At 36.7% G+C, this 12,032-nt stretch overlaps 1 protein-coding gene across 8 annotated transcripts in view; it reads left to right on the top strand.

Annotated features, from left to right (window-relative positions):
* Positions 1-12,032, top strand: part of LOC309625955 (uncharacterized protein) — a 180,246-nt gene that overhangs the window by 111,710 nt on the left and 56,504 nt on the right. For 2 of the 8 annotated variants that reach the window (XR_014242813.1, XR_014242814.1), the window contains one exon: positions 3,532-8,189. The exons of 3 other annotated variants lie outside the window; for them this stretch is intronic. The gene's annotated coding sequence lies outside the window, so the exon portion shown is untranslated. 3 more of the 8 variants (XR_014242815.1, XR_014242816.1, XR_014242811.1) reach the window with 2 other exon arrangements.

The raw sequence follows: 12,032 nt of genomic DNA, 5'->3' as shown, positions 1-12,032 counted from the left end.
TTATAGACAGTAAAATCCACTCTTCTTTTGTGTACAGTTTTATAGTTTTTGGCAAATGTATAGAGTTGTGTAATCATCATCATAATCAAGTTATAAAAGAGTTCCTCATCCCCCAGAAAAACTTCCTAGTAGTGACATTTTTAGTCAGACCCTCTGCCCACTTGTCCCTATAATTGTGTTTTCTAGAGTGAGACATAAATAGAATCATACATAGCCTTTTGGGTCTTGCTTCTGTGTTTTAACATAATGAATTTCAGATCCATGCAGGCTGATGAAAGTCTCAGTAGTTCATTCTTTCTTGTTGCTGAGTAGTATTCCATTTTATGGAAACATAGTTCATTTATCCATACGCTAGTTGAGGGATTTTTTTTCCCCACACAATTTGTTGAAAAGACTGTTCTTTGCCTATTGACGTGCTTCGTCACCCTTGCAGAAATTCAATTTACAATAAATGCAAAAGCGTATTTCTAGAGTCTCAATTCTATTACATTGAACTATATGTCCAGCCATGACAGTATCACACTGTCTTTGGTACTGTAGTCTTGCAGAAAATTTTGAAATTGGAAAGTGTGAGTCTTCCGAATTTTTTCTTTTTAAAGATAGTTTTGGTTATTCTGCATCCTTTGCATTCTTATGTGAAATTTAGGATCAACTTTTTAATTTGTGTATAGAAGCCAGCTGGGATTTCCATAGGGCTTGCACTGAATCACTAGACCAATTTGGAGATTTTTGCCTTCTTAACAGTATTAAGTCTACCTACCCATGGGATGTGCTTCCATTTAATGTTTTCCTTCATTAAAAAATATGTGTAGGGCTTCCCTGGTGGCGCAGTGGTTGAGAATCTGCCTGCCAATGCAGGGCACACGGGTTCGAGCCCTGGTCTGGGAGGATCCCAAATGCCGCGGAGCAACTGGGCCCGTGAGCCACAACTGCTGAGCCTGCGCGTCTGGAGCTTGTGCTCCGCAACAGGAGACGCCGCAACAGTGAGAGGCCCGCGCACCGCGATGACGAGTGGCCCCCACTCGCCCCAACTAGAGAAAGCCCTCGCACAGAGACGAAGACCCAACACAGCCAAAAATAAATAAATAAATAAATAAATAAATAAATAAATAAATAAATAAGTTTTCATTTAAAAAAATAAAAACATAATGTGTAGTTCTCAGTGCATATGTCATAATTATTTTATTAAATTTATTCTAATTATTTTATCCTTTTGAGTACTATTGTAAATAGGGTAATTTTATTAAATTTTAGAATTGTTAATTGCTAGTGTATAGAAGTTCAATTAATTTTTATATATTGATCCTATGCTTTCACCTTACTGAAATTATTTATTAGTTATAATTTTTTTTGTAGATTCCTCAGGATTTTTTTATACAAGATTATGAAATTTACAAATAGAGGTAAGGATCCAATAAAGTGTAAGGATCCAATAAACATGTGTGTGTATGTATGTGTGTCTCAATCACCCACCACAGTAATTCTAACACTAATAACAGTGTAATTTCCCAGAAATTACAGTACTTCTTTTTCTTTTTCCTATGGTGCCTATTAATTTTACCCATTGGAATCATTTATTTCAGGGCTAACCAACCTGATGTGGGTTAAGCCCTCTAGAAAATAGACTTAGTCCAAGATAAAAAAGGAGCATTAATTCTTTTCCACTACAGGATAAATCCAACATGGTTGACCAAGCTGAAATAAAAAGAACAGACAATGGACTGGTTCAGAAAAGAATTGATTTTTGATGTTTATTCTATGTGTAATCTGATCACTCATCCATATCCCAGTAATATCAATATTATGACAGCTTTCAGACATGTCCTCAGAGTAGGAAGAATTATTGGGAAAGGAGGAAGTATGTGTAAACTATCAATTTGGTTTGCTTCCGAGATAAGGAAAAATATGGAATAACATATTTTAATTCTCTAAAAGACTGAAATGACCTCTTGCTTCATTTTTCTTTCCTTTGCATCTCAAACTTAAATTCCAGGAAAGCCCCTGCTAGTGATTTTATCTGAATTCCAATTAACCTCTAGTGATGGCAAAAAAATCCAATGAATTGGTTAGCATGTGGTGATATGTTCAGCCTGAGTTTTGAATATCATAATGTTTTCCGCTATATTTCATATCTTCAACTCTAACTTTAAAAAGTGATGATGCCGTAACAATTCCAATTTTCCCCTAAACAGAGAAACTTTTTTCTTACTTTTTCTTGGTAGTTAGAAGAATACAAAAGATGATACATTGTTTGATCTGTTTAGGCTACTCTAATATAAAAAAAGTACATTTTCTTGTAAGCTGTAGAATATTTAGAGATAATGAATAGTCACTATTTTAGTAAATGTATCAAATAAATATTGATTCCTCAACTCCTCTCATTTATTTCTTTTATGACTTTCCCTCTCTTGACTTGTTGGCATCATGCATACCATAAAATGTGTTCGTTTCAAAAATAAATTCCACAGTGTAAATACTGAAATCAACAAGCTTATAATTTTCCTTGTAAAAGCATTATACAATTCACAAGCTTTCTGTAGTAATGGTAACAACCACAAAAAAGCATCAAGCTCTTTTCCATTGTTTTTTAAATTCAAGTCACAGAGACATTACTCAAATATTGGAACAACAAAGACAATGTGTTGGCTGAAATCTGGACATCTTGACAGCAGGATGGTCCCTGATCAGCTTCTTCTTTGCCCATTTTATTCTCCTTTAGACTCTGCTCCACATCCCAGCAAAAATGTTCCCAGCTGCTCCACACGACCCAAACCCTGGCAATCACTGTCTCAGATGGAGACTAATTTTCTCCTGTACAGTGTCCATAATAAACCTCAAATATATTGGTTTCTAAACTCATGTTTTCACTTCTGGACCATGGAAGGGAAAACTTATCATGAGTTTGAGCTACACCCACCCTGTGTTCAGTAAACTTGGATGCCCTAGATCAGAGAAGGATTTCTCAAATCAAAGGGAGTCAAAGAGGCAAAGGATGCCAGGCAAAAAACATTTGATGAAATTTTAGAAGCAAAATAATTTTGAAAAATACTCCATTCTAACCATCTTATTTAATAGATGAGAAAACTGAGGGGCCTGGAGAGTTCTTTGACTTTGTAAATAGTGACCCCAGCAAGAAGAATACTGTTCTTTCTATTGATCATTCTAAAACCCTGCAAATACATCTGAAAATAGTAAAGATGGGGCATTTTAAAAGGAAAGAAAGTTAATTGTATTAATTATCCATTTGGCTTATACTTACATTCCTCTACTCGATGCTTTTTTCTACCTTTTATATTCACCCTGACATAAGCTTATATAGGTTAATCTATATATTTATATGTATATATGTGTGCATGTAAAGGTATGTATTATGTATGTGTATATATAGAGATAGATAGATTAATCTATATGGTGATTCACCTCTTTAATGCCATCATAGATAAAGCAATTATTAAAATTTGCACCCATAACTTAAAATTAATTGCCCTTACTAGCAAATAGATTATTTTCCTTGTCTAAATTACTTTCCAGCAATATGCACATACCTACAGAAACATCTCTCAAAGGAAGAATGAGCTCAATCAAGTTCCTGATCACCAACTCCGAACCCCTCCTGCCCTGCCATTTGTGCAAAGATAGATTTGTATTATCTGCATGGATCCGCTAGTAGGTCTGGAAGATCCATGCACAGAATTTCCAATTTCCCATATGACTGCTACCCTTCAGCGCTAACCCTTTGGCTATGTGGACTGACAGAGGCTCATAACACATCATTCAGTCGGCCTTTGGTCTCTGCCGAACCAGCCCTTTGTCACCGAATCCACTGGAGTGCAGAGGAAGACACGGTCATTATCCCAAACTCTGAAGAAGTAAGCCAAGAGCATTTCAAATAACTGAACAATTTTCCAGAACAATCCTCGATCCTTTCAAGCCCAGACCCCCAATGAAGAGACAAATAACATTCCAAGACATGTGTCAGTATCTTATCTGTGTGCACACAGAGACATAGAAACTTCTAGCTCTGAAAGGATCTTCCAGATGTCAAATGAACATGCTGACAGCCCAATGGCATCATCCGATTTTGTTGTCACAAACCTATACAGTTTTCATACCCAATAATATAAACGTGTGTGTACAAACACATGAGCACATATGTAAGTACATTTACATATGCATACATGTATAGTTTATATATGTACATGGCAAAATGTATAAATATGATATCTATCCAAAGCTGCTTGTTCTCTTTGGAGGACCCAGCAACAGACAGCAAAGTTGTGATGTCTTCCTGACTCTGTATTTCCCATCATTCCACAGGGCATCTGCCCATCTGACAGTGAATCAGCATTCTTGCCTCAGTGGCCAGGTAGGGCAGGGTCACCTGCAAAATTAGAGAACTAAAGGAAAGAAGTCACAGTCAGAATGACAGCAACTGAAGTCCTTCTTAAGAGCATGTGAGGTCTCTCACCTCTCCATTTGTTTCCTGTTTAATATGTGGTTTGGACATTTTGAGGAAGAAATCTAATTTCAAAGTTGTCTAAATATGTTTAATGACAAATATCATGCTGTTTGAAAGCACATTACTCTGAGTGACATATGTCTTCTGCACTACTTACTCGTAAGCCCAGATCTTTTTTCTGTAACAATTTTCTTTCAGCAGGAAATATTTTGCTATTTCTGAATAGCTAGCAGTTATATACTATGGAAGCTATGTACTACAGAAACTACATACTCTAGAAACTATATCATAAGTTTTGGCCCTGTGAATTTATGCAAAATTAATGACTGACATAAAATAGATAAGCAACAGGGATTTATTGTATAGCACAGGGAACTATATTCAATATCTTGTAATAACCTAAAATGGAAAATAATCTGAAAAATATATATATAATAAACCACTACATGTAAGTAAATTGTTTCCATGGGTTTTGTGAGCATTTATAACCAAATTATTGACTCTGAGGAAGGGGTTAGGGGGATCCCCAATTTGTAGCCAACTCAAAATTGTGGGTACCTTGGGGACCCACTACTTGAGACTGGCATCTGAAGTAGGGGCAACTTTGTGGGACTGAGCCCTAACCTGTGGGGTCTGCACTGACTCTGGGTAGTTGGTATCAGAATTGAATTCAATTGCAGGACACCCCGTTGGTGTCTGCAGAGAATCGGAGGACTGCTTGACGTGGAAACCCCACACAGTTGGTGACAGAAGTGTTGTGAGTAGAGAACGTTTTCCTTTAGCAGGAAAATGAATTTTTCAACCTTCAGTGAATGCAAAGCTGCCCGGCAACGCTGATTAGAGTCCCTAAGAGCGAGGAGACAATGGAGGATGTTACTGGGCAGGCTCCGCGCGGCTCAGGGGTCCCTGGGACTGGACCCTCTCTACACCCCTGTCTCAGCATCCTCCGCTCCCCACTTCCTCTGTGCCCTCTCTACTCCACCCTGGACTCTCTGTTCTTCTTCAACCCTTCAGAATCAGCCCAGTCTCAGAGCCTCTGCCTGGTGGTGGTCTCTGCCTCGAATCCTCTCCCCACTGGACGTGTTCAGTACTCACACCCTTGCTTCTTTCAGGGTTGGCAGAAACTTGACCTCCGTACAGAACACTACCTCCCTCTAGAAAACAGAAAATGGCTCCTCTGCCCTCAATTGCTGTCATCTCTCCCCACTTCATTTTCTTCCATTGCACTTGTTGAAACCTGACCATACATTTTATATCCAATGTTTATATCTTTATTCCTCCTTCACCCCCTCTACCTCTCACGCTCATGAAACCTTTGAGTTCAGACATTCTGTGTTTCCAACGATCTTTCTGCACATTGTCTGCCACATCCTGGGCTCTCAAAAATATTTGTTGAATGAATGAACTGCAGGCAAGTGGAAATCTTAAAACACATCCATGGTGTGGTGTGTATTTTCCCAAAGTATTTTAAAAAATGCTCAAGATCGGAAAACTAAGCAAACGATGCTTTTGGCATTTGCCTTTCTCATGGTGAGATGCTTAATTGAAATCTGTGATAAGTACAGCAAATCGAACCTTTTGAGAACTTCAGCTGGTTTGTTCTGGGTGTGTGTTGTTCTCTCAGTGATGCTACATCAAATTCAGCCATGAATCTGAAAGAACATTAAATCATATTCTACAACAGAATGTTCTGTTGTTGATGTTGTTAAATCCATGAAGATGATTTTTAAATTGTATCGATCTACTATGGATATCAAAACCCATTTTTTAATATTTGCCCTGCTCTTCAAGACTGACTTTCCCTAGAATTTCTAAGTCTCTCTACATGCGGTGTCATTTTTAGTCCTTCCCTTTAGTTGGCTTAACCATCAGAGGTTATTCTTCCAATGAAAAAAATCACTCGATAAGGATTTCTGTGAAATATTCCTCAGCACCCTCTGAATAGTCACAGCTGGCTCTGACTCCCAATTCCCGGTCTTTTGTTTTCCTACTTTTTTTATGGAACTGTAAAAAAATCTAGCCCATCTAGAGATGTTAGTGCTTACACTAAAAGAATATAAAATGTCTTTATGGAATGCCAGGAAATCCTAAAATTAAAATTATATTATTCTATTCATTCATTCATTCACTCCAAAAATATTTATCGTGTCTCTGACATGAGTCACGCTCTATGACAAGTGCCGATGCTTAAAGATGGATGAGATGCAATCGCTATTATCGCTATTATCAATCGCAAGCGATTGTCTGAATGTGGGTGGCACTCTGTCCTAATTTTCCTTTCCTGTAATGATGCAGGCAGAACAGGTTCAGAGACACAGCCGACATTAAGTCTGCCTGAATTCCCCTTTTTGAGAACCCCTCAACCAAGAGCTTACTTCTCTCATGTTGCCTCACTGTAACTTTGGAATTTTTCTTTTTTTTCCCTGCACATTATTGACCTACACTTTTTCAAAGGCCCCCAGAACCCTTCTTTCAGCCATGTTGTAAGGGCACAAAGCAATCCAATAACTCTTTCACGTAGGGTCAGGGTCAAAGATGATTGTGTTGAACCTCCGTGGGTATGATCATTAGGACGGACCTCCTACAGTAGTGTGCTAAGCCCCAAGTGGTCCATTTTTAGGGATGGAAAATTGGGGGCTTCTGGAAGACTGTCAAATAAAATAATTTCATATGAGAAGAGCCCCATCCTAAACACAGTTTATCCCTAAGCTCCATAGTGGTAATCTTTCTTTATGAACCAAAGAATTATTTTCTCATTGAAAACCTGAGATAAATGAAGGGTATTGTGTTCTTAACAGTTATTCTTAAAGATATTAACACCCCCCCCATATCTTATATGCATTGGTGTTTTCTCCTCTCTTCAAAAGCATCATACAAAGTCTCTCTTCAGTTTCCAAAAGGGAGAAAGATTACAAGACTGAAGTGCATTAACAATAAACAAAAACATAAGAATACATAAGTGGTTTCCCTGCTAAGGCCAAATCCACATGGGATAAATAAGAGATTAAGACTTTCAAAAAGAATATCCATGGCTTCTTATTTTCAAAAAAGGGAGCTGCATGGATAAAGAAGATGTGGCACATATATACAATGGAATATTACTCAGCCATAAAAAGAAACAAAATTGAGTTATTTGTAGTGAGGTAGATGGACCTAGAGACTGTCATACAGAGTGAAGTAAGTCAGAAAGAGAAAAACAAATACCGTATGGTAACACATATATATGAAATCTAAAAAAAATGGTTCTGAAGAACCTAGGGGCAGGACAGGAATAAAGACACAGACATAGAGAATGGATTTGAGGATATGGGGAGGGGGAAGGGAAGCTGGGACGAAGTAAGAGAGTAGCATTGACATATATACACTACCAAATGTAAAATAGATAGTTAGTTGGAAGCAGCTGCATAGCACAGGGAGATCAGCTCGGTGCTTTGTGACCACCTAGAGGGGTGGGTTAGGGAGGGTGGGAGGGAGACGCAAGAGGGAGGAGATATGGGGATATATGTATATGTATAGCTGATTTACTTTGTTATAAAGCAGAAACTAACACACCATTGTAAAGCAGTTATACTCCAATAAAGATGTTAAAGAAAAAAAAAAGGGCGCTGCATAGGAAGCTTACTCTATAGGTGAGTGTATAGCTAGACTCTTATTATAAGTAGGATAATCAGGAAGGGGTGGAGGAGAGGGTGGGGACACTAGAAAACCCCAGTGTGCTTCATCTTTACCACTTCCTCTAGGTGAGACTGAAAATGCATTCCTCTACCTCAGCTATGCCCCAGGAAGTCGTGACACCATGATGTAAGTACCCTTCACGCTTCAGTGTGAATTAAAGGGCTGATTAAAATTTTAACAAAAGGAAGATTCAGTATAAGGACACAGGTTATTGGAGGGAAGGATATCCCTTGTAATACAGGATCTAAGAATATAACAATAAAGAACATTCAAGAAAAAACACTCAAAAACATTGCTTCAGACTCATCTAGCGAGTTTGGACAACAACTCAACAAATATATTAAATGGTGACTGGCGCAATTCTAATGCCTTACTCACACAGAAGCTGAGATGACCCACATTTATATTCTCGTACTGCATTATCAAAGCGATAAAAACATTCTCCTTGTGCTGTCAAAGTATTAGTGCTTAAGTTCAAAATGGGCTAATGCCCACCAGTCCTTTGAAGTACATCAGCCAAATGATGATTACTACCTTAACACAGACGATATACATTGTAGCACACATTATTCAGCTAAAATGATTTTTAATCCTCATGCATTCTGATGATGATCTGATAAAAGTTTAATGGTCCATTAGAATAGATAGGTCAGATTTATTCCTACACATATCCAAGCAAGCCTTGGTTGAACCAGTCTGCCCTTTATCTTTTGGGGACCTGTAAAGTTTTCCATTACTTACGTTATTATTTCTGTGTTTTTGTGGTTATCAGAGAAAAGCAGTTTCCATTGGAATTTATTATTTGTGTTTGTTGTTGGCTTTAAAAATATTTTATTTATTCACATAAGGTACAGACAGATAAATGTTTGGCTGTTGAACTGTAATTATTCACCAACTCTTCTAATAAAGTTTGACTGCTCATATTAAAATGTCATTTCACTTTACCGTTGTTTAAGTGGATATAAAACAAACATTGCTTTATACTCAGACATTTTCTTTCATGAATCAGTCCAAAGTTATCTCAATTCCCCCTTGACTGTTCTTACATCCTTCCTTCCCTAAAACAAATATTTTAAAAAGCTTTCTGAAATTTTTATTACCATCATGATCTAAATAACTAAAAATGAAATTATCCCCTAAGCACTGCCTGACATTGAACAAGTCTAACCCACACCAACTATTTCTTTATGACCTGTCCTGTGCTGGACATGGGAATTACAATGATGGCAACATGGCCTGGCACTAGGGGAAATTGCAGCTCATCTGTCAATTATTTGTTTTGTTGTTGTTGTTGTTTGGGTGATTTCTGTGGGTGCATATGACAACAGCTTTTCAATAATGTGTAGTACGGACTACGTGAAGGCAACATGCCGAGGGTAGAGATAGGTATGAGGAACGCGCATTGCATTTCAGACTTTATTCTTCTTCCCTTACACCAGCCAATGTGGCTTAGGGGATATTTTATTTTACCAGGTAAAATTAGAAGCAGTTGCAAACTTGCTCATGTTATGCATATCCTCAGCATCAACTTGTCAGATCTGAAAAAAAACTGAGAGACATAATCAATTAAACTGATGTTCATTTCTCATAATTAACCCATCACATTAAAAAAATAGGTAAGACATATTTTTGGCCTGGATTAGCCATGTATTTACTACGGTTTTTTCCATTTCTTTTTGGACTCATAATACTCTTAGTACCTTTATCTCTAAAATACAATGTGTTGATTTTTTTTTTTAAATTCTGGACATGAAATGCAGAAATAACACATGTATTCATCTCTGTACTTCTGCCAAACTTCCATATCCCTGTTCAGTGCTGTTCATTATTTTCTACCTTATCATGATGTTAATTTTACAGGCATATTTTTATCACGTTTCTTGAGAAAAGGTCAATGTTGGATCAGCTGGGACCCTTCTATCACAAAGAGCATAGCATATAGTCAATAAATGCTAAATATATAAATATATATTAAGAACTTTTTTCTTTAATAAAAACTATGTACTTGACTCTGAATGTGTTAACAAATATAAAATTCAAATAGGAAGCTTAATAATGACATTCTTCAAAGTCTTGCTATTGAGTCCATAAACAAGGAATTCGTCAGAAGATGTAAATTATGACAGGTCCTGAGATACCAACTCAGAAACTCTCTTTCTCTGAAAAGATTTTCCCGTGGAAATCCAGAGACTGCATTATCCACATGAATTACTTAAAGGCAAAATCCTACTCACTAGAGATGGACTTAATTATCCCTCTGATAATTGTGACGTGTGGTCACTACGCACATCCTGATAATGTTTAAAAAATTAATGCAAGTGACCTATAAGTCTTTAAATAGAGAGAATTAAATTTCTAAAGGAAAACCATATAAAACATAAGAGTTTTGAAATAGTTAACAGCATATATTCGCTTCTCTTTAAAAAAAATCAAACTCGAAAAGAAGATAAGGAACTCCTAAATGTTTTAGTTCAGATATTTTAGGGGAGAAAAATTTCATAAATTAAGTGAAAATTCACATAATATTTTTGATGCCTTTACCTCATAAAAACATTTGGGAGAACCAAAGTAGCTTAAGCTATTTCTTCTTTTGCTACAGGTAAATGAAAGAGCCTTGCATCTGATTTTTATGTAAACCTCTAGCATGTCCTCAAGACACAGTTAGCAATGTGCTTTGAAGTAAGAAGCAGTGGTGGTAATGGGGTGGGTGTAGGATTAAGGGAAGTTGGGAAGGAGGAGAGGGTGGGGAGTATTTGATACTTATGAGGGCATATTTTCTGACAGTCATTGTCATAGGTGCCACAGGTGTACTAGCTAATTTAATCCTCCCTACAATCGTGGGGGATAAGTATTTTTATTCTCCTCAATTTACAGATGAGGACATAAGGCTGGGAGGGGTATGACAATTTTATCAGGTCTGATGCCTCGTTCATTACGGCCCAACCTGAACTCCAGTCTCCTCAAGGCTTTTGATTTCCTTTCTCTCTTTCTCAGCTGGTCGTTATAGTGAAAAGATAAGGCAAAATAATTTACATTGAGGTAAAGGACTGTCGGCAATACAGTCTTCCTTGGGGTAACTTTTAACCCCAAGGATTAATTTTTAATGATGCATTTGTGTCGAGGCGTTGGGAAGGTATCCTGTTCAGAGGAACTTTCCAAGAATCTGTAACTTCACCATCCACTAGCAGCTGCCCAATTTTAACTATTCATTGGTTGTCAGGCTTTGTATTGTAGGCAGAAAATACTAAAAAAAAATTAAAATTAAATGATAAGACCAAACCAAAAACAGATTTTCTGGCTAATTATCATTTCGGATCTCTTAACTGCTCTTACAAACTTTCTCCACATATTTCTCTTCGTATGTGAGCTCTTTAATATTTGGTGACAATGATGACACTGCTAAGTGAAAGATTTATATCAGGTAAATATAAATATATTCATTGCCTTACTTTTATTGCCCAGATCCATAAAATTTCCTTGTGATAAGTCAAAATGTTGAATTTCATTAAATTTAATTTTTAGCCCTCTCCTTCCCCAGTTCCATCATTTTTATTCAGATTTTTTACTAAATAAGATAATATTGAAGAGTAAACAAAATTTCTTATTTCTTTTTGTGATAAAGCCATTTAATTCCAGGTGATTAAACAAAATATGAGCTGTTAAAATATTTCATACTTAATGGAACTTGGGGTGGGTATTTACATGTATTTATGATATTCACATAAGGAAATAGAAAAATAAGAGATTGTAATTTCTTGGTTACTAGAATTCAACAGTTTTCTTCTTTTATTGGACAAATCTTTTGGTAAAAATATAAATATAAATGTAAATAAAAAAAAAAAAAAAATATATATATATACAGATGGCCTAGCCTAACTAGAAAGAAAGCTCCATGCAT

This window comes from Balaenoptera borealis, assembly GCF_965194805.1.
Source record: "Balaenoptera borealis genome assembly, chromosome: 3".
NCBI lineage: Eukaryota > Metazoa > Chordata > Mammalia > Artiodactyla > Balaenopteridae > Balaenoptera > Balaenoptera borealis.
This window is presented reverse-complemented; position numbering and strand designations above follow the sequence as displayed.